The sequence below is a fragment of the Sceloporus undulatus genome, chromosome 3 (assembly GCF_019175285.1).
Source record: "Sceloporus undulatus isolate JIND9_A2432 ecotype Alabama chromosome 3, SceUnd_v1.1, whole genome shotgun sequence".
Taxonomy (NCBI): domain Eukaryota; kingdom Metazoa; phylum Chordata; class Lepidosauria; order Squamata; family Phrynosomatidae; genus Sceloporus; species Sceloporus undulatus.
The window spans coordinates 56,105,470-56,132,422 of NC_056524.1; the positions used below are offsets into that span (position 1 = coordinate 56,105,470).

A 26,953-nucleotide genomic window follows, 5' to 3' on the forward strand; every position below is an offset into this window, starting at 1 on the left:
AAGCATAAAATAAATTTCAGAATAAACTCAGCCCCATTTTACATTATAGTAATATGCCTTTAAAAACAAGACTCATAAAAAAAAACTGTTTGTCAAACAGGCAACTGTAAACCAATATAAAAAGGAGAATAGTTCCCAGCTAATATGTTATACATTATATCTAATGGAATATTCCTACATGCTGATTGTTGTTCATTTTCTACTCTTATCCATACAGATACAACAGAGTAACAACAAAGAAACAATGTGAAAAGAACAGTGGTAACAAGAGAGTTCTGGCTGGCATGAAGATTGGCTGTGATAAGTCCACAGTCTTCCCACATGCTTCCTATCTTAGCATTTCCTACATTTCCAGGGAAGTATGGAATAGATCTACTATAGCATGCATGCAACCACACTCAACCTAATTCTCAGACATGAATATTCAGGAGATTAACTATGTGATTTAATGACAGGCATAATTCCTTCATCTCCCCCCCCCCCCCTCTCGCTTACTTAATTAAGTATTACTGTAGTAGGTCCCTTAGGTCCTCTCATTATTTCAATCTATTAAATGCCAGCACATCACTCTGGGATAGAGTTCTCTGTCTTTCACTTGCCTCAAGAGTGTGCAGGTTGGAGGACAAGCTTGGTGACTCAGATGATGACCTCCTTGGGGCTAGGCACACAGACAGCTGCCTTACCTCTGATGGGAGTGCTAGCAACCCTGAAGTCATCATATGGAAGTTATTAGCTCCTTGAAAACTCCTGCTGGGTAAAATCTCCAGTTGGCCTGGAAGACTTAATCACCGCTGGCTGAATAAGTATTAACAGTTAATTTGCATAAGCACTTGTCATTACCATTAAGCACATTTGCTTTCTGACCAGTTTTTTAAGTCCTTCTTAACAGTTTAATGCTGGGAAGGCTTCTGCTTCTAAAGAGATGGCACATGTCTAGTTTACTTACAATGAGTGCTAAAATGAAAGACATGCTCAGCCAAACAGATACTTCAGTTTAATAAGCCATTAGCTTAGTTTAACTTCTCTTCCACTCTCACTGGTCATATTCTTCCACACATTCCATTTCCTGAATGATTCTAGGGCCAGCATTTCATGGGGACAGTTTTATACTGTTCCTTGAAGATTGGGAAATGGGCTATGATAAGGAAGTGAAGGATGCGTACTATAAGGATACAAAAAGGGAAGGACCCGACAGTAAGGAGGAGAAGGAATACAACTACGGTATTTTCTGGCGTATAAGACGACTGGGCGTATAAGATGACCCCCAACTTGTCCAGTTAAAGTATAGAGTTTGGGATATACTTGCCATATAAGACTACCCCTCTTCCAACGTACACCAAAAAATATTTTTAAAAATCAGATTTGATTTCAATATGGTAATTTTAATTCAAATGCTTATGACATGCAGGTACTAAGCAGGAAAACTTGTTGTATACAAAGCCTGCTTGGATTGGTCAGCTCTCCCTGCCTGCCCAGCCCTCCCTGTCTCCAAGACTATCAGAGCTGTAGCTGCTTTCATACGGTTGCTGCATATGGTGGGGATGCAGCCGCAGCCATTTTTGAGCTCCCCCCACCGTATGTAGCGACTGCAGATTCTCCAGTCCGGCTTGGAAGTTTCAGCACTTGCCCTATAAGACGACACCCGGCGTATAAGACAATCCCCAACTTTTGAGAAGATTTTCCTGGGTTAAAAAGTAGTCTTATACACCAGAAAATACAGTATACTTCTTGAGCCACAGGCCAGTAGTTTTAAAGCATTTCACACATAGCTGTAGCCATGTTAGGCTTTGTCATGCCAGCCAGCCACAAACTTTTCCACTGGCTGCATTCCAGCAAACCAAAGGCGGGTTACAGACCGCCCTCAAGTGGCCGTTCTCCCGCCGCCGCCATTTGCTGCGGAGGGAAGCCCCAGCGGACAGACCGCGAGGCTTTCCGGCGCAGCAAAAAAGGAACACCGAAATGGCGCTCCTTTTCAAAATGCGGAAGTGGCGCTACGAGGGGCGAAGCGTGCCCTCGCAGCATCACTTCCGCCATGACACGTCTGGACACTATGTGTCCAAGACGTCAAAATGGCGGCGCCCATGTGGATGGGTGCCGCCATTTACGACGCGCTCCGCATGTGTTGGGGCCAGGGCCGGTTAGGAAGGGGCGACTCTTCCTAACCCTAGCACGCATGGAGCGCATCGTAAGTGGTGGTTTGTAACCTGCCAAAGTTTCTCCATACCCCAGTCAAAGAGGGGTAACTAGTTAGTACCCACCCCTTCTCATTTAAGAAATCATTTTTTACCCATTTATGATGATTACCAAGGTTCTGGAGTTTTTGGTCGGTGGTGATCTTGAATAGGAAAAGATATTTGAATAACATATTTGAATAAATATTCGAATAAAAAGTGTTTCCCAAATGTCAGGAAAACCTGATGTGGAGAATCCTGGATGGGAGCATTTTCACAGGACAGGACTTATTCTGGCAAAAAATACATGGGGTTTGATGTGTGTGCAAAATTGCATTTTGTGTGCAGATAGCCAGTTTGCTGCACAGGAAAAAGCCATTTTCTATGCAAGAAAATATTTTCTGTGTGTGGGAGGTGGAGGATAAATCCTGAACTGCAAATAGTCCTCAAAAACTGTGCAGTGGATTAGGCAAAAAGGGTAAAATTATATACTTTTGCTGCTGGGAACAAAATTTACAAGTATTATATTCCTATTCTTGAATGTCATTTTAGTAAATTAGAATCCAGGGGTTGATTCCAGCTGAAGGAACTGATCTGGTGTGTATTATTTAGATAATGATTGTACAAATGTGTGTTTGTGAATTTGTCCTAGTTATATCTACCACACAGGTTGAGTAGCAGATCTGGTGCCGTGGGCATGTCAAATTCACTTTGGATTTACTGTCATTTCCCTTACAACTGTTCTATGTTAAACATTAGCTTTACTAGTATTGAACGTAAGGCCAGTATCGATATGTCTTCTGTTCATCTCAGACTAGCTGCATAAAGAAGTGCTATAAAATAGAGAATGGTTTTGCTGCCCACATGATGGCAGATTAACCAGCTCCCCCTATGATTGTTTCTGTGTGCCTTGAAGTCGTTTCTGACTTTGGTGGCCATAAAGTGACCCTATCACTGGGTTTTCTTGGCAAGTTTCTACAGAGGGGAGGTTGCCATTGCTAGAGGGGGTGTGCCATTTCTTCAGAAAGGATTTGCCATCCTCTGAAGCTGAGAGAGTGTGACTTACTCAAGGTCACCTAGTGGGTTTACATGGCCAAGCTGGGATTCAAACCCTGGTCTCCAGAGTCATAGTCCATTTGCCATATAGAACCAGAACTGAGACATCATGGTGAAGCAGAATTATTGTGGTCTGTTGTAATTCCACCTTCTCCAGATGCCCTATTCAGTAATCTTTCTTTTGGTCCCTTTTTCATGATAAAATCACTGCCTGACAAGGTTTGGGACTATAGAAACTTCTGTAGGTGTGGTGAGTTTTATTATAAAGGTCCGTTTTCAGAGCAAGATGGATACAAATAGCTTGTTCATGACTTCAAGCTAGTTTCTTGCTGTCTCAAACAGCAGTTCCATCAAATCCTCTTCTTGAAAGGCAATGAATTGGGGCTCTTCCAGATGGGGCAGACGTGTCTGGAGATCACAGATTGTTCCTTTATGTCTCATTTCTTTTGGTAAAAATCTAAAGGACATTTTGATAATTATATGTTATTTAGGGCTATTTTACCTCTTTTTTTTTACAATAGTCAAAACATTTTGTTCCTATCTGGACAATGCTTTTTTTGAATGATACATTTGGTCATAAAATAAATTTGATGATCAAAGTAGTGTACCTAGTTTCTCAACCCTCCCTGTTTTCATTATATGACCTCAATATTGTGACCTCGTCTTCCCGCCCCTCACCATGTCTCCTTTTAATTTTTTGAATAAAATGTTTATTGTAATAAGTGAGTAAAAGAGAAACAACAACCCTCTTTACAATGATAGTACATACATACTAGTTAATTTTAACACAAATGCACACACTGATCAATTTCGACTTGGACTGAAACTGCAAGGCTGAGAATGGGAGTAATGTTGCTAGAAGATTTCTTCCACTTCAGCACTACAGCTCTAATGAACATAAGTTGTCAGGCTTACTGGTGTATATTCATAGGTGCCAAGCATACCAAGCACTCGAGCCTACTGCTTTTCCAATAAAGCAGTAGAGCTAAAGTGGTAAACTGTAATGGTGCTCTATTTATATTTATTTCCTTGAAGCAAGGTCATGCCCATGGATCCCTTAATTTTCCAGTGTCCTAGAGACAAAACAACAGCAAAAAGCTCAGAAGGATACTCTGGTAAATTATTTAGAACAAGTCTAAGAGGTGTAGCAGAGTCAAGCTAGATTCAGCCCCATTACTGTTAACAGAGGAGTTAAAACTGAGATTTTCTTTTTGACCTCCTACTTAAAGTCAAGAACACAGCAACGCAGCATATAAAGTGGAGAGATAAAGCTAACCTATATGGGCTATTTGTTTCGATAGTTAGATCAAGGATAGAGAGAAGCTCAAAAAGGATCTAATACTACATCTGTTTGATGAGCAGGGGTTTCTTATTCCTAATAGCTCAAGAAGAATAGCAACCAAATGATCACCTTGCCACTTGCTCTGTACTACGCCACTGAAATAAAGAAAGCTCATGGTAACTGTACGTACATTTTTGTGCCAGGGGAGACTATGTGCTCTGTTCACTTACAACTTGCTTCACTTAGTGTATGTCTTACAACTTAGTGGATCTAAGGTTCATAGAAGAAAAGATTCTACAGCTTTAAAATAGACCCAGCCACGATTAGTCTGGACAAGTTTCTTCGGAGGGTCAAAGTAGATATTAAAGAGAATGTGTATTCCCTGTGATTAACCCATATTTTCTTCCACTATGGATTTCTTTAGAGAAAAAAATGTCACTGGTGCATCAGTATAAGATGTACAAATTAAAACCATTTTTCTACCTTCCAACAACAAAAATGCATGAGGGAGGAAATTCACATATTATGACAAGATGTCTTCACTACTTGAGAAATTACATCTTTAAATAAATCATGCTAAAAACATCATCTTTTTTGACTCTTGAGTCAGTACTTTTTCCAGTTAGTAATAAATAAATAAATTGGAGAGGTTGTGATCACTTTCATACCACCATACTATTAAGGGAGAGAGGTTTGTGTTATTGGCCACCAGGAATTCATGCATCTTATTTAAACAATACAGATTGAATTTACAAATCTTTTTGAACCATGATTTTTTTCCTTTATGAATTACAGCTACACTTCTACATCTTGTGCTCCTACAATGCACAGTATTATTTGAAAATATTATGAGGTCCTGTTTTAAAGATGACCTTCTGTAACATTCTGTGAGGCAAGTAATTAGTGAAAATACTTGCCTCTTTGTAACATGGGTTACATATTTATCAAACACACTTTTACTAAAATGACAGGTTCTATTTTGCTTGAAAAAGTTGAAGATTTATAAAACCTTATTTGTTTATTGTTACCACAGAATCCAGTGAAAGAAGTGTAATACCAAATTTTATTATTTTTAATCTAATTTACAATTTAGGGTTTGGTTGAAAATACTGCATAGTAAAATACCTGAATTCATTATTTCTCTAGAAAGTAGTGAAATGTTCGTATTATTTAATATAATAGATTTTTTTATATTTTATATAATAGATTTTGCCTGTGTGTCTTGGGAACTGATGCTCTGAATAATAAATATTGACATTTAAGAATCTGCAATCCATTGCTTTCCATAACTTTAATACAACCAATCTATTTTGGCAGAAAGCACAGTGGTTCTACAAAGAGACCTAAAGCTTTATTAGCTGGATATCATCTATTTCCACTCAGCAAACTGAAATAGCCATCACCACGGAGACTAAAGTCAGAGGGTAAAGAGAAACACAATTCGAGAAAATGAGAAACAGGAGAAAATATATTGATTATAGTCTATAAACAAGATAAGAGAGAGAATAATCTTGCTTTTAAGGAGAAAGGATTTGTCAGTGATCAAGTTAAAGGAAATCACTTACAGTGACAATACTCATTTTAGAAAATGAAAGACTGAGATTAAAACTGTTAACTAGGCCTGAGAATTCCCATTTAGAGAACAAGCTTAGTGATGAGGGTGGAAAGATTTGAAGGCAGAAAAAACTACCTCATTAAAAACTCTGCTGGCCTCAGAGAGGCCAACAGAGTTGAAGAATGGGATGACTAGTGCATTTTCTCACACTTGTTTTTCCTTGATGATTTACATTCTACTGGAACTCTAGGTCTGACATACGATCCTCCCAAATGATAGGAATGTTAGGGCATCAGTAGCAACTTGAGTTCTATGGATCCAAAGTGTTACTGAGATTGGGCTTTTACAAAAAACACCCCCAAAATCCCCACATATAAAGTACATTTATGGAGGTAATTGGATGCCCCCACTATAGCATTGCTTGCACATAGAAACCTCTGAGAGGGCCGTAATGTGTTTAGCATGAAGGCATTCTTTTTCATGACCCTATATGAAAAGGCATGATGGGAAATAGTCTTCCATTAGGGCAAAGCGAGCAGCCCATGTACGCATTGAAGCCACAGATAGGAGTCGCCAACAGGAAGAATCCTCTCATACCTTTGGGCAAATTTATGACCCTAAGATGCTATGCAGAGCACAGCTATTCCGGGTTTGATTACCCTTTCCCATCATATAGATCAAGCAATGTGTAAATTTGGTCTTACTTTGAAGTAGGGAATCAACCTCCACTGAGGACAGGGAAAAAACCCTATAAAAAGCCATGCCATTCTTTTTTTCTCAGTTCTGCCTTGGAATCCAGACAACTTCTCATCGACTGAGTTTCGATGCAGTTCCAATGCCCCTTACCCTTTCCCTTTCTATCTCCTGTGTTGCTGCTTTTACGCTGATTCCTAGGAGACCATCAGGCGAGTATCACTTTTAGAAAGCCAAATGTCCTCTGTATTCTTTTCCTCCCTTTTTCTTCTTTTAGTCTTGAGTGAGGGTGTGAATGTATGTGTGTTTGTATGTCTGTATCCCCTTCCCATTAATAATCTAGCTTTTAATTGAAAGAGACTGTCTCTGCATGAGTTCCTGGAATCTCTGGTTACTCACTATACACTGTTGGGATTCAGTCCGAAAAGGGTACTTGTAAGGAGCCCTTTACTGATGAGTTGAGCTAATTGATATTCCCCAAATTTGAGCAATTATCCTTACAAAAGTCTCCCCTGTTCTGTCCATGACATCCACATCGATGTCATCCTCCTGCTTTCCCTCTTGAGGTTCCACAGTAGGCATAGAGGAGCCATTTGAAGTTGGTTCTCCCTCTCCATCAACAAACACCTCTCTCTGCCTTCATAAGAGAGATCCAAATTTTCCTATGGATATAAGTGACCACAGGATTGCAGTTTAATCCCACTATGGGAGCAAAATATCAGTAATATGGAATTACTGCTAAAGGCAAAGCTTGATGATGTTGCCACCACATCACTACATTAAGCTATCTGTCTGTACTAAAGAATAACAAAGAGGACAACTTAGAAGAGGAAAACTGTAAGTAAAGATTACTAAGAAGGGGTACATTTTTCCACTCAAAAACTGAATCAACACTATATCTCAGTTCTTTAACACCACATTTTGTTGTGGGCCACAGATTCTGGGTTTAGAAACTGGGGGTGTACGTTGGTCAAAATGAGATTACATAGCAGAGGTATCACCTGATTTAAGCAAAAGGATCATTTACAGAAACTGTCCTTCTGGGGCTCTTAGGAAAAGGTGACAGCCATTTCTACAGGAGACTTTCTTTATTGTGCTTCCACACAGAGAATATAGAGAGCAGTTTAAACCAAGTTAACATATCTGTACACATATGCCAGTATTGTCTGTTGTGATAGATCTTTGGAACATCTGGTCATTTAAATGAGAGGTACAAGGAATTTTGAAACAAAGCATCTTTTGGATATGAAAGCATGAGTACCACTGATGTGAAAGCATGAATACTACTTATTTTGGATAACACTGGTGGAAATATTTCACATTTTTCCATAGCACGTACAAAGCGGATTGTATTATTCTAGCATCGTACATCCAATTTTCATTTCCTAGTTTTAAACAGCTTAGGGAGTGCTTTCGTCCACTGATAAGCAGTATAGAAATGCACTTGCTATTGCTATATTGGATGTTAAAAATGTTAAAATCAGCTCACTGTTTATTTGGCAGACATGAGGAAAAGATGGCACATATGCAGGCCATATACATACATCTGATTCTAAAAATTGTTGTGTTTTGATAATCCATGTTTACACATTGTAAACTGCTTAGGGGGTGTTTGTTCACTGATAAGCGGTATAGAAATGTACTTGCTATTGCTATTGCTATCCATGTTGACTTTTCAAATATATTGCCTGATTAAGCCCTAAAATAGTAACTATACAACATTTCTGGCAGCATTCCATATTGATGCATTTCCTAAAACAAAAACAGCATAAAGGTAAACTTGTTTAATTTGCTTTATCTACTATGTACCTTTACAATGAAATTTCTCACTGAGTTTGAGCTACACACAACTGGAAATGGCAGATAAATTGAGATACTTATGAGTTAGACCAAAGTACCTCTTATAAATTCCTTCAAATGTGCTAAAAAGGCTACCATCTGAGTCACTTCCAGAGCAATCAGGATTAGTAATACCCTACAGGGAAGCATGTGCCAAGTGGTGCCAGCTAGAAAAGATTGTAAGAAAACAGAAATAAAAACCCTGTGACATTATCAAACTACCTCAGAATTGAATTGTGGGTCCTGACTTACTATTTTCCTGTTCAAAAGAATATAACTCATTAAAATGACTAGAATGTGCCAAAGAAATGCAATGTACAAAAGCACTGTTCTTACGATTGCTGAGTAGCTAATCTCCATCAAACATCTTGTCTGCTTATGATCAACACATAAATGTCATGTCATGTTTTTAAATTCTTGTGGTATTTCAGCCACTTGGAAAGAATTTAAGTAGTAGAAAGAAGGGGAAAAGTCATGGTTAGAATATAGCTCTCTAAAATTGCATCCAGATGGCATTACATTTTCTTGCTTACTTTTTGGAAGAAATCCGGAAACGATATATGTGCATGTAGGGGGATGGGGTCTCTCTGTCTGTGTGTGTGTGGGAGGGTACACATACGCACATACAACACCATTGCTCAACATGGCACTTTACTGTACATGTAAACAAAGCAGCTCCTGCTGCAAGGAAGTAATAATATACCAATCAGGCAAATGACCAAGGAGAGGGGAATCAAGCATAAAAGGATAAATCTGTGCAAAGGCTGATACTTCTATACAGATTATAGCCACATGTTTCACTGTGTGAATATTCACTCATATGAGGTCTTTTTATGCTACACAATTATATTCCACTTTAACTGACCTGGCAATATCCTATGTAACCCTTGGGTTTGCAGTTAGATGAGTCGCTAAAGCTGTCTAGCTGAGAATGCTAAAAACTACTTTGTAAAGAGCAAATAGCAAGATTTCATCAGCCATGGCAGTTAAAGTGGAATATAACAATGCAATTGTTTGATGCAAAAGTGCCCATAGTTACAAAATGGCTGTGGTACACCACTCTTATACTGTATGCTGCCATTGGAGATTATCAGATGGAGGGCAAAACATCCTTGTCCTTTCTTTTTCTCATTCTTATGGTGCAATCGCAAGAAGATTTTCATATGACATCATGCTTATCGTGCCATTATCCTGTCCAGAAAGTGCAATTGAGTATGACTATGTGAAGGACTTTCAAATGATGTCTCACAGATCCCACCATTGTCCCAAAATTGAAGCAGCATTGTCCGGCGGTTTGCATTAATGGGAGTTCTCATTAATGCAGTGCTACTTCAAGGATGGGACAATAGTACTGTGATCTGAAAACCTTTTGCAGGATCACAGTGAAAGACAGGATAATGATGTCCTTATCTAGTCCCCATGTGATAATCTCCATTGGCAGATACACAATTAGCTGGACAATATGCTTATTTATTGCCCCACTGTGTTATGGTGAAAGCACAGTGCTTATTTCTTCAATCACAGTGAAGGAAGTGAAATTGAATTACTCAAAGCACACCTTTGGAATAAAATGGTGAATAGTGAATCAACACATATATGATTCTAATTGACTGAATGGCTCTACTTTAGATGGAACTAATGAAACCATTTTGGTCCATGTATAATGGTTACACTTGCAAAGCACTGCCACAGCTGTTGGTGAAATGTCAGGAATTTTTTTTCTAGAACACAGCTTCATAGCCTGAAAAACCCACCAAAAACTATATAATCTTATTTTGTTTATGCAGTGCTATGCACTTGGATAATTACCTGAAAAATATTCTTCACCCCATATTCTTCTCTATTTTCTCTCTCTCCTCATTCCTCCCATTCTTGTTTTTTTACACATATGCTTCCTCCTCCTCCTCTTTACTTATTCCCTTTCAATTCTTTCATTAAAGTAAAATGGGTTCAAAGAATGGTGGGCTTGTTAGATACCTGATCTGAAGGTACAACAGACTGAATTTGGAGTCGTTGGCTCCTACAAGCACATAAGGAATAAGAAGACATGCAATGATTCAGTCATGAAGAAAAATGTTATGCATATAATCAGAGGCTCTCAAGACATTTCTCCAGTACTGATTCACAGAGTGATCCTTGCAGTGATCCACTTGATACTGCACATCTGGTGGATCAGCATCCTCTAACCTGTACTGCATAATAACTTATTAACTTTTAACAAAGAGGACTTCTGAAGAGTGAATGAATTCATGTTGTTGGTGGTAGAAAGATGCAGATGAAAGATAAACTGAACTGAAGACATTGTAAGGCAAGATCCCATGCTTTAATACAGTTTCCCTCTAACTGTTACCAGACATGTTAGATACATTCATGCCCAGGCAACAACTATGTTATGGGCTTTGAAGAGAATCTGAGAAAAACCCTCCAAGGGGCTGTACAGATCAGTCATTAAAGCCAGCCTGGGGACAGAGTCAGGGCATGGCACAGCACCAAAGGAGTACTGAAAAGCCACGGCACCTACAGTGTCCTTTTTGCACAACGGAAGGCAAAATCAGGGCCACAGTGTTGCCCCAATCTGGCACTAAAAGGGGAGGCTGCAAGCCACCCCTTGTGGGCGGTCTATACAGCCCCTACATTGGTGGAAAGTACTTTTAAAAGGACAAAAAGAGCACTTTTGAACTGTGCTCCTAGGGTCAACAGTGACAATCTCTGTGGCATTCTGTAAATCTCATAGTGCACTTCCTAATGGCTTAATAGATGAATTAACTAATGGTAACATAACCAATTAAATATTTCCAGCCATAAGTTTTGATGGTGATGAATTAATTTCCTAATTTCTAACATTCAACATTATTATATTAAGTTTAAAACCCCATGATTCAATCTCTAGTGCCTTCACAAAACTATATTCTGCAGCTCAGTGTCATCTTAATACTCAACCTGTGTCATTTCCCCCTCATTTCTATCAAATAAAATACAGCTCCACACAAACCTACACGTAGTAACAGGAAATGTCATGGACATATAAAGTGTTTACTGTCTTGGATGGGAGCTAAAGATCCAGACTCTAACTATTCATGTGTTTTCCTTTCCTTTTTCCTAATGTATATACTATAATAAACAGTATATGATTTGAACAAACAAAAGCTGAATATACTCTTGCTGAGTTGGTTTTTGAATACCCTTTAAAAAGTCTTAATACCCTTAATAGTTATTCATTAAGCCGATTTGAAGAAGAAGATGTTTTAGGCACCAAAGAAACATTCGAACACAGCTGGAAACAAGGATGTGAGTACCTCAAAAAAGAAACAGTCACATTCAGAGGTCAGAAGAAGTCAGTCCCATTGGAACAAGCTAATTATAATAAGCTCATTTGCTTCTAATGGGATATACAGCCTATCCAATGCATACTCACTTGGAAGTAGGTCCCACTGATTTTCAATGGGTTCGATTCAAGATAGGTACACATTTGTTTGCAAACTTGGCAGTCATTATCTTGAGCAGAATTGAAGCTGTTTCCTGAAATTCTTTGCTTTCAATAAGATGGCATTTGTCTATATTATATAATGCAAGGAAAAGGCTGACCACCAGTGTATTTTACTGTGGTCTTTTCATAGAATTCGTTCAATGTCCCAGCTTTAGTGAAAGCTTTTATGAAGGCAGCCCACTGCATTAGTGCCTTGGGCCCATTAATTTCAAAGCCCTATGTTCCTTAATGTATTTTGTATGAATATTTTATTGCTCTAAGGAGTCTTTTTTGTCTATTCTCTTTCTGTTATTTTATTATATTATTAAACACATCCTCTATGATCGTGGTAGACCACCAAACCTGCCTTTAAATTTATTTGTGAGGAAGAAAACTTTGAATGAGAGCCAGTTACTATCTATTTTTTGTACTTTGAATCAATGAAAAAAGATATAGATAAAAGAACTAATAGTTTATTTGATGATCCACTCAGATTGGAATTGACATCCTGTTAGTGATATGTGCATACGGAAATGTGGCTTATGTGTGTGCATGTCCCTTGGAGGAGGGAATGGGAAGTTATTTTCTTGCTCATGCATTGTATCCCACAATTTCCCCATAGCAGCTGACTAGTCCAAGAGGACTTTGTTGCTGCTTCTTAGCAGTGAGAAGGGGATGGAAGTGGGCAGTAATTCAGACCATGAAGATGCACCTGATCTGGGCTCCTGGGTGAAGAAAAAGCAGGAACAGTACATCCAAGAGAACCTCTCCATCAAGGAGACCACCTACTCCAGAGGACCTTTAGAAGCTGGGCCTAGCTATGATGACACATTTGGATTACTGCACTGGTTTTGACCTATAAAACCCTATATGACTTGGGTACAGGATACTTGAAGGGCTATATCTTCCTTTATGAGCCACTTAGAGCTCCACAATCATATGGTGAGGACCTTCTTTCAGTCCATCTTCCAAGACTTGTTTGGTGTAAATAAGGGAGAAGGATTTCTCTGTGGCTTTCCCCACACTTAGGAACTCCCGCCCTAGGGAAGCCAGGATAGCTCCATCCTTGGGCTCCCTCCATCAAAACATTTTTATGCTGCCAGGCCTTTAAAAATGAATTGGGTGGGGTTTTGATGCTGTGCAGTGCTGTATATGGTGTTTTAATGAATGTTAATGTTTAATGTTTTAACTTTATAAATTATATAATTACTTTAAAAATATATACTATACAGTCAGCCTTCCATATCCACAGATTTTTTTCATCCATGGATTTAAGCATCCACAGTTGGAACATATTTTTAAAATATATAAATTCCAAAAAGCAAACCTTGATTTTGCCCTTTTATACAAGGGACACCAACTTACCATGTCATGGTATTTAACAGAACTGTAGTATCAACAGATTTTGGTATTCATGGGGGGGTCCTGAAACCAAACTCCAGGGGATACCAAGGGCCCACCATACTTTTATTAATGACTTCTTATAGTTTTAATCCAATCTAATGGTTTTAATCTAATATAAGATAATCATTATAATCTAATTTAATGCATTGTTTAAATATGTTGTTAGCCTCCCTAAGCCCCATTACTGGGAGAAAGGCAGAATATAAATGAGTTAACTAAAGAAATAAAAATGTTACTTTGTGGTCTGAATAATCTCCCCTCTCCGTCTCCTCACTGGTGTTCAACATGTCCTAGAATTAAGAAGAGAAAAGGGAGGAAAACTGCACAGGCAGAACTACCCTCCAATGTAAAATCTTGTCCCGTTAATTCTGACTGAAATATTTAGGTCAGAATTATTAGGAGCCAGTGCTGCCAGATTCAGAATAACTCAGTCAAGTTTCCTCATAACACAATAATGCTGTACTCAAATGCACATAGTAAAGAAATCTATATGTAACCTGTGTGCTTATCTATGCTCCCCTAACCTATATGGAAAAATAGGTTTCCATAGCTCAAAGTTAATGTTCCTGCAGGGTTGGACAGAGCTGTAATTGGTCCCAAGGTCAACAGTCATAAGTGAGCATCATGCATCCTGTCTATGGACAGACATGTTCTTATTCTTTCATGTACCTATAATTGAGGACTTTTACATACACCAAACTTCAGAGGAAAAGAAAGCATAGATAATCTCCAATCATAAAATAAACTTCCATGTGAAAAACAATTCCATTTTTGGTAAATGAAAAACATAGCATATATTTCTGGCTATAAATGCCCATGGAAATGATTGCAAAATAATTCAGTTTTGCACACAGTGATATGATTTCTGTTACATTATATTCTGAGCTTTAAAATTGCCTTTTATACTTTTCCTGAGAATGTCATCATACAACAGGGTAGTAATTATGGGCTCCTACAGATATTGCTAAATTTGCAGCATAGCCAATGGTGAAGAATGCTGGGAGTTGCAATCCAACATGTGTGGAGAACTGCATGATTTCCATCTCTGTCATACATGCCTGAGCCAATTTCATTTATTAGCACTTCTCTTTAAGTGCCTGATAATCACTTAGGCATTGAAGAATTCCCAATTACTCACTTCAGCTCTTTTATCCATGATCTCCAACTGACATCTCTCCCAATACTGTTACAGTAAGTTACAGCAAGAATAGCAAACTATAAGCATTATGAGCAACATATTGTAAAAAAAAAAGTTTATTTAACTGTTGCACAACTGGACAGGCTTATTCTCTATTACTTTTACAGACAGCGTACATAGTATGTTGGAAAATAGGAATATTTTAATTAGTGCAGAAATAATCCAGTTTAACACCACTTTAACTGCCAACACCAGAAACAACATGTGTGTTTCGTTGGCCCTTACCTCTGTGAACTGCACTTCAGACCCCATGCTTTGCCATCTATCCTGGATCTCTGACCTTGCTGTTTGCTGGATTCCAAATTTTTGACTGATGGCTATGTCTCTGCTACACCACATCAGAAAGGCAACCTTTCCAAAACAGTGAAACTGTTTCCGTTTGTCTGACTTCAGTCAGATCTGCAGCTGGCTACCTAGCATAGAGGGCAAGCCATGATGGTACCCCATTCATCCTCTCCCACCCATCTTTATAGCTTCCCTCTTCCCCTGCCTGACACATTTCAAAGCTATCTTCCTCCTTTTTTTGAACTGTCTTGTCTCTACTATTTTATTTTTTTTAAATGCTGTCCTGGTCCTGTCAGCTCTGTCTAAAGATAGGCTGGTCACTCTGAGTGGGCAGAAGTTCTTTTCACATGGTAGTGGATAGGGGAACAGCATGGATGATAGCAGCAGGGAGGATAAAAAGGAGAACGTGTGGTTGCTGCCACTGTTGGTACTGTGAAAAGCAACTAACTGAAGAAGGAAGGAAAGGATAGAGAGAAAGGAAAGTGAGATGTGGTGGCAAGCTGATGGAAATCCCTGGACCCATTCAATCTGATGTGTAGAACAACTTTATCCAAAACATCCAGTAGGTGGATGGAGTTGCCATTATCCATTTGGGTAGCTAATACACCAGAAAACACAGAAAAGAAGACAATACGTAAGACTTCACCCACCCACTCCAATTACCATTATAGTACAATCATATTGTGGCTTGATAGTGAATCAGTGTGTGTGTGTGTGTGTTTAAATAGGTTTTTTCCTAGTAGAGAAAAACAGGGAATTTACTGGTGGGGAAGACAATAGTAACAGGATAAGGCCCTTGTAAGAGTTATGTCTATACTCAATTATTGCTAGTGTGCATAGCACTTAAGGGTTTAGGCACAGAATGTATTTGTGACATTTCCTGTCTTTTGGTTTTTGCCACATCAATTAGTCTGCATTGGTCAGGATAAGGACATTGGTAGTATGCAGGCGGGTGACTGCAGAATGAGTAGCTGAGAAAAGATAGAATGGGAGATTTAGAATCCCAGAGAGCAAGCAAATAAAACAAACTAAAAACTAAATAAACGAATAGAGGAAAATGACTGAGGAGATGAGAAAGAGTGTAAAGTCGAAGGCTTTCATGGCTGGCATCCATAGTTTTTTGTGGGTTTTTTGGGCTATGTGGCCATGTTCTAACAAAGTTTCTTTCTGAGGTTTCGCCAGCATCTGTGGCTGGCATCTTGAGAAAGAGTGATTACCATCAGCTACACCTACGATTATGTTGGCTTTGCAACTTACCTGGCTTTCTTTTGTAGAGCAGTAAATGTCCTAGCTCCCTCCAAGTCTCTCATGCTCAAGATGTTCATGAGTATCATCCCAACTCTGTTAGACACATAAGGCATCAGGTTTGATGATCACAAGTCCTAGGTAACAGTACTCAGCTCCCTTCTAAGGCTTTGTCCACATGGGCCAGAATACAGAATATTCTGACCCCAAAACTTACTCAACTTCCCCCTGGCAATTACTTTGGGCCTTTCGTGGTGATGATAGGTGGCTCTTCATATGCGTGTCCCACTGTGCTGCCAATGATGACACCACTGGTGCAAGTCACTCACTACAAGATCATGATAAAAAATATTATGCATAAAATTGCCTTCAGGCTATGTAAACAAGGTGTATACAAAACATAAATGAACGTCATATTTAGACTTGGGTGCTGTTTCCAAAATATCTCATTATGTATTTAAAAATATTCCAAAATCTGGGGGGGGGGGGTCACTAAAACTGAAAACAAAAAACAAAAAACCCTTGTGGTCCCAAGCATTCCAGATAAAGGAAAGTCAACCTGCATGTTGAAATTGTTCCTAAATTGAATAATATCTGTAGTATCATATCTTAATCTAAATATCTACATAAGTGCACACCAATATATCAATATTTTGAAGTATTGTGTCCCATTTTACCTTCAGCTGTACAAAGTTTGCATCAAATAGAGAAGCAGTATACACCAATGTCTGTGAAGAGGAAAATAAGATATCTGGAACAGTCTGTTCATGGAATGCTAAAATAATCTCCCAACAAACAAACATGCCAAATTGCAAACATGATTTATATAGATCACTCTTTTTATGTTAGTCATGGCAGAGTCTGATTGCATTAAATTTATAGTTTCTACTGTCTGGCTATGGAGTTTATCACATGACTTAAAAACATGATTTACCCCTGCTGTGTTGAAGTCTCTTTCAGGATAAAGTTAGGTATTATCATACGCAAAATGCCACTGATGCCACCACCTGGCTGAATCCTGGCTAACTTCTGGCTACAAGCTGTACTCAGCCAGCCTCTTTTCAAAGCTGGGAAGTGCCCAGCTTTGCAAATCATGATTTGCATGGGCATGGCTTCTAGCCAGAAGTTAGCTAGGATGCAGCTGGGCAGTGGCATTGGCAGCATTTTGCATATGTTGATACCTGACTTTATTCTGAAAGAGACTTCAATGCAGCAGGGGTAGGCTGGGGTTTTTAAGCATGAGATGATTTCCTATGTCACTGCACTTTAGTAACTGTGGCCTGTTACAGACTGCCAAAATAAAGCTGCTTCGGGTCTCTTTGGAGGTATGCTGTTTAAATGATGCATGGGTCCTAAGAATCCGGAAGCTTCACCAAAAACTGCACTCCGGTGCTTAGGAATGGAGTGTGGCTTTGGCGTGACCTCCGGACTCTTAGGACCCATGCATCATTTAAATAGCATACCTCCAAAGAGACCCGAAGCAGCTTTATTTTGGCAGTCTGTAACAGGCCTGTAAGTACTAGGGGAGGGGAAAATAACCAGTATTGGCATTAGCATCAAAGACAAAATGAGAGTGGCTATTTTTTTAAGCTTATAGAATGATTTTAAATGCAGAAACACAGTTGCTAAATTATTTTAAATCATGTGCTTGTTTCTATGAATATTCAGTTATCTTTCATGGGTTCCCTGGGAATTTGTGCTTACTCATTGACTTTGCTTTATGTTCTCAGTCTTTGGATTGTTGAATTTTCCTATTACATTATTTCTGCTTATAAAACATATTTTAAATGTTTGCTAAGCATCAGCAGAAAGTACATGTGTATGGCATACCATATCTATTCTCTAAACTGGAAAACTGCATTTATGGAACCATTAAAATTAAAATTTATTATTTCCTTTATCCAAATTGCAGCAAGGTCTTCTTTGTCTCAGTTTCACATGCTTGTTGCATGAAAGAGTCATAGGGTTTTTATTTCAAAGTTTGCCCTTTCTGAATCAGTGTCAAAGAGAACAAAGTGCTGTTGAGTAAAGTGAAGACTTATACATTATACTATTATTCACCCTTTTAATGTCTATTTAAATGTAATTTGGAACATAAGCCAAGCTGGACAGAATCCAGTTAGGATTTTGTGCTGACAGAACCCCATGAACAGATCTCAGAGAGGTGTTTGCCTTTCCATCAACCTGTAATGCAGTCTTTCCCCTCTGCTCAGCCTTCACACCATTTGAAACTTTGCTCTGGAGAGCATCCAGATTTGAGATTGCTAGGATGGGCATGTTCCATCAACACAAAGACCCAAATTGATCCTGTATTCCCTCCCGCCCCCCATGACTTGGGTAAAGAACATCTAGCCCAAGTTAAATGCCTTAATTAAATTCCATGGATATTCTGAGGTAAACACATGACTAACTGGGTTTTGATCAGTATAATAACATCCCACCAGATCAAAGTGATAACAGACAGCACAATGGGGGTGAACCCTGCATCCTAGCCACCTCTAACACTGGCTGATTTGCACCAGTTTGCAACACTGAGCATTGATGTAATGGAAATAGAATGCAATTTTGGGGAAAGAGGGGTGAGGTTAACTGCCAGAGTGACAGGGCAACTGATTCTCCCTGCTCTGGCAAGTGAACGATCTGATAACAAGGCTTTCGTGTTTTACTACTGCTTGCACAGAGGAAATTGGAGAATGAGAAAAATAATCAAACAGAAGCGGGATAGATCTTTCATTTCCTTTGATGGGGTTCATATTTCATGCGAACAGTTTTAAATTGCAGGATCTTTTAGTAAGATTGTTTATAATTATTATGAAAAACTAAAAAGTTTCAACTAGCTGAAAAATAGCCTTTAAAGCTTAATGTGTTAAAGCTTAATGTTCCACATAAGTTGATCCCCAAACTTTCATATCATATAACTCTGCACAGGATTGCACTCATCCTAATAAAGTAGGTATTATGCTCTGTAGCAGTGAAGTTTGCAGTTACTGTGTGTAGATGTTTATGAGATGAGCTCATGTCCTTCAAGATATACCATTACTTCTACATCAGTTTTCTAATCTAGTTCTCAGCTAAGTGATTGGATTAGTTTGTAGTTGAAGGTTTGGGGATTCTTTTTTCCAGTGAACCAAAAGTGATTTGGGGGGGGGGGGGGGGGGGGGAGAGACTATGTATCATTCAATCACCTGCCTAGCATGGGATGCTAGTTCACTGAAAACAAGCATCTCTCATGGAGTCTGAAACTTGTGGTAAGCTTCAAGAAGAAGTTGATGAATTCATAGAAGATGAGACCATAATCCTGCATTTCCTTTGTTGTTGTGTGCCTTCAAGTTATTTCCAGTTTATGGCAACCCTACGACAAATCTATCAAAGTGTTCTCTGGGATTGAGAGAGTGTGACTCACCCAAGGTCACTCAGTGGGTTTCTGTGGTTGAGCTGGAAACTGAACCCAGATTTTCAGAGTCATAGTCCAATACATAAATCACTATATCACACTAGCTCTTGTATCACTTTTACTTAATTATAAATGGTATTAAATGCAATAGGACTGGGTGGGTATGTCAGGAATTATGCTGTGGGCCTTGGTCATGGCACCTGCCTTCAAGATGTTTTGTACTACAACCTTCCATCCACTGATTAAGGTTGATGAGGATGGTAGTCCAAAACAGTTGAAGGGCCTTTGTTGGTAGAAGTTGGCCTACCAATAATTAATCAGACTACTTGAGTGTTCAAGTTTTATTTTGAGATTGCTGGTCTAAATCCAATTATTAGTCTCAATCTGAGGAGGTCCACCAAATCAATGAGAACTTGGTAAATCAACACTTACGATGTTCCTATTGATTCAACAGGTATATTATAGTTGGGATCAACAACTGGATTTAGGCCAGGATACCCTGATAATGTATGTTAGGGATACACAGTTTTTTCTATGATGCTTTGCTAGCTAATTTCCCAGGTCTATCATGTTTGACTAGAATGGATTTAGTTTTGTAATCCAGCATGGATGTTTTGACACAACAAAATATCTTCTTTATCCAGAGCAGATGAAGACTCTGTATAACACAAGATTGGTTGGCATGATAATTAAGTACTCTACACAAAGCAATACATTTCTATCCAGTCTTTCCAGTAACCTTTTGTATGTGAAGCAATATAGGTATAAAAATTATGTGTTTTTTAAAAAGTCAGGAATGAATTCCAGTCTGTTTTTACCTATTGATATTTCTAGTTTTAGATGCATATATTTATTGCTTGTAATCTGGTCTCACATCAGAAACTCTAGGTATCATAGGTGAGTAACAGAGATTAGGAATGACTGCAAATGTGTCTATGGCAGTTTACAGACCGCCAAATAGTACATCATCAATACGTACTAGGGTTAGGAAGGGGCGGTGCTTCCGCACCCCCCTAACCCTAGTACGTATTGAATACGTACAAGATGGCAGCACCCTGTTCATACGGGCGCCGCCATCTTTACGTATCGGACGCTGAGCGTCCGTACGCGTCGCGGGCGTTGTGACGTAGTGAGTGCGCCCCTGGCGCCTCGCTACGTCGCAAACGCGACTTAAAAAGAAGCTCCATTTTGGAGCTTCTTTTTCGGTCCGCGCGGGAGTCGGGCCGTGTGAAGGCTCCGGCTCCCCTGCGGACCTACTGGTGGCGGCGGCAGAGCGCCGCAAAGCGGAGGTATGTACCCCGCCTAGGGCATCCAAAAATGGACAATCCACACTTTCCTATTGCATCAGTTAAATCATGCTTTATATATACTTGTGCATGCCTGTGAGAGAGGAATATATATTTGAGATAGTAAACTTTTGGGTTTAGAACATGCTATACATTCTTTTCTTGAAAGCACTATTTTGAAAAACAACCAAATAAACAATCAAAACAGGTTTCAAAATACTGTTTGAAAACACTGAAGTTCTGGACCATGCCAACCACTACCATGTCAGGATGCAAAGGGAAGCCATTAAGATCCACAAACATCTGGATAATTTCAACCAGAAAGAAGAAACCCTTAAAGTGAACAAAATTTGGCTACCAGTCCTGAAGAATAGCAAAATAAGGACTCAGCAAATGCAAATGGGAAACCATTCAGAGTCAGGGGCTTTCCCAGCAGATAATTGATCACCAATTAGCAGATATTAATCCTCGTTTGCAATAGCCTTCCAGCCTGAGGCCAGCCATCAACACAGAACAATACACATGCAAATCACTCCTGTATTACCAGCCTCACACAGTATATATACACCTATTTTTTTTTCCAGGCAAAGCATTCTATAAAGATGCCAGCCACAGATGCTGGCGAAACATCAGAAAGAAACTCTGCTAGAACATGGCCACATAGCCTGAAAGACCCACAAAAAACTACACAGGTGAACATTTATAAATTCTTAATGCTTAAAATGTAACTAGGTTTTCTTCAAATTAAAAATCATTAAGAACAGGCCCATTATTCAGGCAAGAAATATATCATTCTTTTATCTATAAAATAATATAGCACTTTAAAAAGTGGATTTTATTTTCTACATAAGACTGATGACTATTTTCTTATCCTATATTTCTTCTTTTCAAGTCATAGGGGGAGCACAGTTTGTAGTTAAATAATTGTGTTTTAGCAGAGAGCTCTGTATCATTAATAATCTTTCCATTCATTTTAGAAGTTTATGTTGAAACAGGAAAAGGCTTTTTGTTAGTGATTTGTCTGCAAACATGATAATTTGTACAGTCACCTACTTTCATATAACCATAGAATTATAGCATTGGAACAGATGACAAGGCTATCCAGTCCAACTCACTGCTGTTCAGGAAAACACAATCAAAGCACTCCTGACAGATGGCCATCCAGACTCCGTTTCAAAACCACCAAAGAAGGAGACTCCACTACACTCCAAGGCAGCATATCCACTGTTGAACCACTCTTACCATCAGAAAGTTTTCTTATTATTTAGGTGAGCTCTCTTCTTCTGTAGTTTAAATCCATTACTTGCTCCTAGTCTGTGGAGCAGAGAAAACAAGCTTGTTCCATTCCCAATTTGGTATCCCTTCAAATATTTAAACAGGGCTATCATGGCACCTTTTACCTTCTCTTTGCTAGGCTAAACATACCCAGCTCCCTAAGTTGCCCCTTATAGGGCATGGTTTCCAGACCTTTCACCATTTTGGTCACCCATCTCTGGACATGTTCTAGCTTATTACTATCACTCTAGAACTGGGGTGTCCAGAACTGGACACAGTATTCCAGGTGAGGTCTGACCAAAGTAGAATAGAGTGATACTATTACTTCCCTTGTTCTAGACACTACATTCCTATTGATGCAGCCTAGGATCATCTTGATTTTTTTAGTTAATGCATTACACTATTGACTCATGTTAAGTGTGTGATCTACTAAGATTTCTCGATCCCTTTAGCATGTGCACTTGTCAATCCAGGTGTTCCCCATCCTATATCTGAACTTTTCCTTATTTCTGTTCAAGTGTAGTAGTTACATTTTTCTGAGGTGAAACTCACTTTGTTAATTTTCACCTCACTGTCTTGCCTGTTAAAATCATTTTGAATTCTGATCCTGTCCTCTGGGGTATTAGCTATGCCTCCAAATTAACCCTCCTACTCTTACCAGCTCTTATAGCTTTTACCACATTGTTTATGTAAACTCAGGTACAACTGAGCTGTTGCAGATCACAGTGAACAATCCTCACACAAAAAACAAACGATAAAGATAGCTGATAGCTTCCATGTCAGTGGGGTGGTGACCCTGTTGTGGGTTTTAGTCTGAATTTTAAACGAACCATTCAGTGTGGTGAACCTATTATGGGACTAGCTCCTTTCAACATCAAACTGACATAGCAGATTCACTGTTTCATTTTCATGGAAACCACTAGCTCTCAGGGAGTAGAGATCACTTCTATGTTTGTGATCAGAGGTTGGAGATGTTTCTAGATTCTGATTTACCCAAAGGTTCCATGTAGTTTATGATTTTGTGGGTTTGATAATCATGGGAAATTTTAGGAAAGCATTTTTTGGACTAAAATATCCCAATCTCTCCCCACCCCACCACCTGCCACCACTACCACTGCCACCAAAGTTGCCAGTAACCATGCTGGCTGGGGGATTTTGAGAGTATTGCAAAAACATTTGTCATACTTCTGGTTCAAACAAAGGGTTTCATGCCATCAGAAGATCCTAATGGTCTACAGCAATGGTTCTTGATAATAGGTCCTCCAAGTGTTTGGACTTGGAAGCTTAAAAATCCTGATCATTGGCAATGCTGTCTGGGGCCTCAGAGCTGGAGTCCAAAACAGCTGAAGAACTGAAGCCTGAGAACCATTATTCTAGAAGTTCATTGGCTTAAGATTTTCACTGACTTAATGGTTTTTGATTAGACTTTCTTCCAGGAGATATAAAAAAACAGAGGAAAAGTATGGGATGACTAGGAAATCTTGCAGCTGGAGCCAGTTTTCTTTCATTCAAAGAAAGAGTGAAAGGTCAGTTATATCAAGAACTAGTGTCTCTGAAGGACACTTTTAAATAAAAGTACTTTGCCAGAGTGACTATTTTCTTTTCACCTAAGTTGCACATGTCTGGTGATTAGAATATACCCCACAAAGCACCATAAAGATACTAAGTTGAGATTTGGAATAAACATCTATTTCTGACACTTTATATGTCATTTAATAACTCATCATCTCCTATCCTGGGGACTCTGATAATTAGATGAGTAAAACACAAAGATGTTTGCAGTTTATTCATTTAGGCATTATGTCAAGATCCATTGTATTTTTACACTACATTCCTAATTTGGACAGCACACCTTTACAATGGTAGTGGTGGTAGGGAGATCAAAAGTTGGTTGTCAGTTCTATTTGCTATGAAAATTGTTCCCTTTCTATGTGTATAGAAATATATTGTGACATCTATGAGTAACACACACACAAAACCTCCCCAGATTAATGAAATATTTTGGTTATATAATTATATATAATTCACCTACCACTCTTTCTATGTTTAGTCTATGTTTTTCAAAATCACGCTATATATCTGGCTATGACTGCATCCTAAGTCAATAGTTCTCAGTTTGCAAGGCTGTCCCATGTTTTTGCACATTTAATGATGTTTGAGATCTTTTGAAATAGTTTTAGCCAGTGTTTTAATCAGCTGATGTTCTGGTATTATTTGTGTGTTTTACTATTATCAAGGCATCACATTTTACACATATAAAGGTAGTTTTCTTAGTAATTAATCATACATTTAATATACAAATAGGAAGTTGCACCATTATGACAATCTCCAACTGAGCTTTGGAGAATGTAGCATGTATAAATGCACATAATTGTAAGGATTCCTTTCTATTATTAAAGTACAATGTGCCTTCAGGCAATGGCAATTTTGCAAAAAAAAGTAGGTCAGTCTACCTAACTAGCCATATATCATCCGTACAAAAATAATATCCATGCTGGGTTTCTCTTGGAACAGCAGCTTTTAAGTTGTAATTTTTTTCTGAAAGAATATGGTTGGGTGATTTTCATTGGCAGCCCTTTCATTCATTTGAATTAGGGCCTGTATTTTCCTTTCTTAATCCAAACCACACTCCCTACAGAGAGAGAAGGGAATGTAGTGTTTACAGTATGAAGAGCAGACAGACTAGTTCCATTGAAGTAGATCATTGGCTAGTAGCAGGGAATGTTGTAACAGCTGTCTGCTGTCTACTTATTATATCCTTATCAGAGACAGTCTAAAGCCCCAAGCATCTATTTGCCTGGCTGGAGGCTACTCAAAACTTTCTCTGGGATATCTATCATAAATAATAATAAAAAGAGCAGTCTTTCACAGTGTGCTTGGATTGAAGCATTAGCTTTCTTTCTAGACTGTGAATTATAAAATCTGCAGTTCTTCCTTTTAACCAGAAGGTGTCTCAGAAAATATAAATCACCTCATCTCTAAAGAGAGATAGAAATCTTTTGAAGCATATAGGATTGGATTTCCCAATGTATTTTCATACCTATGTAAGTATAGCATAGATCCCCATTTGTGGTGCTTGAGTGTTTGTGGGGTGATTTAAGTTATTTTTTTCCTGGTTGATTATTATAAAAATAGAAAGCATTAGGAGAAAAAGAAAAAAAACACTCCTTCTTCTTCATTCCCTGGTTCTTCAACCCTCTTCCTTTAGAAAAATAAAGGAATTTCCCCTACATAGATTATTTTCATTGTCATCATCATCATCATCGTCAAAATGAAGTTGGCTTTAAAAGACTAACTTCCTCAGTTTTCCCAACTTTTAAGGCCACCGACAACAATTTGGTATTCTACAAATGCATAGCAATATTGGCTATAAATATAGAAGTAGGTGGTAACAAATCAAAAACAAAACTAATGTGCTGCTAGTAAAAGCATGTCTTCACAGTAAATAATGCCACATATAATAGAGAAAGTCTCTAAGAGCATTTAAAAGATTAATAGCTGGTGGCAGCACAGAGCAATGTATTACGGTGATGACTTTTGATGAGTCTCTGTCACCATAACTTGGTGCTCCATAAAGAATAAAAATATAAGTGTATGAAATCAAGATTAGCTTACATCCATCCCTTATGATGGAAAGGAAATAGAAAGATTAAAGACAAAGTGTATTGCATTTGTAATTTTTTTGCTAGCATGATCCATGTACTTTATAGAATACAAGAAATGAATAAGTGCTACAGATGAATTAGATAATTTAAAAAAGTAAATGAAACTCTGTATGTGTCCAAATATGTCATGCTTCCACATAATGGATGAGGAAGTGATAGGAGTGCCACATCGCTGGAGAATGGTTTATATGTGTTGATATTTGATCCCAAAATTGTTTCCAACCTGTGGCTCTATCAGCACACCCAATCCCCCTGTAAAAAGTGCACAAAAAGGAGGATATGAAGGTGAACACTGATGTTCATATAAAAAGTATCTGACAAGTGATTTTTATAATGTGAATACATGCTGTTTTAATATTTACATGCTGATGAAAATGCATGTTTTATCATGCCTATCTCTAATGGACTCTGTAAACGCTAATATTCATGGCTTTTAGGAAACAGCCTGTAGCTAAAAGATGTATCTTGCATGACATCTATATGCAAAATACATCAAAGGTATTTTGTGCCATGCCCAATATGAATACAGGCTGCATTATGGATGTCAAAGCAAGAGTGAGTCTTGAGAAGAAGCAGCAGCTAAGATTGATCCTTAAGCATGCATCATTTTAGCAATTGTAAGATTTGAAAATGTGTTACATATGTAAGAAGGCATTTCTGCTTAAGCAGGCTTTTACTGTATTAGGCCCCTTACAGACAGGCCAAAACAAAGCTGCTTCGGGTCACTTTGGAGGTATGCTGTTTAAATGATGCATGCATCCCAAGAATCTGGAAGTCACGCCAAAGCCATGCTCCAGTCCTAAGGAGTAAGGGGACATTTTACTGGGGATGTTTTATTTATATTTTCAATTTTTGATTGTTTTAAATATGATTTTAATGTGTTTTGTGGTGATTTTAATTGTTTTTAATTAATTGTAAACATTTTAAATTACTACTTCTGGACGCTGCCTTGGCTCCCACTTTGAGAGAAAGCAGGCATAAAAAAGAAAGAAATAAACATCAAATCCTATAATTACAATATCCTCCTTTAATTTCTGAATGTAAAGTATGAAAGCCTTGTTTTTTTAAAAAAAAAAATTATCTGACTTTTCACTTGCATAATTCGATAAGTTGTCCATCTCTGTCAAATCCATTACCTT

At 38.4% G+C, this 26,953-nt stretch overlaps 1 protein-coding gene across 13 annotated transcripts in view; it reads right to left on the reverse strand.

Moving 5' to 3' along the window:
* The window catches only part of ROBO2 (roundabout guidance receptor 2), a 1,416,559-nt gene that overhangs the window by 776,115 nt on the left and 613,491 nt on the right, over positions 1-26,953 (reverse strand). The window lies entirely within an intron of this gene.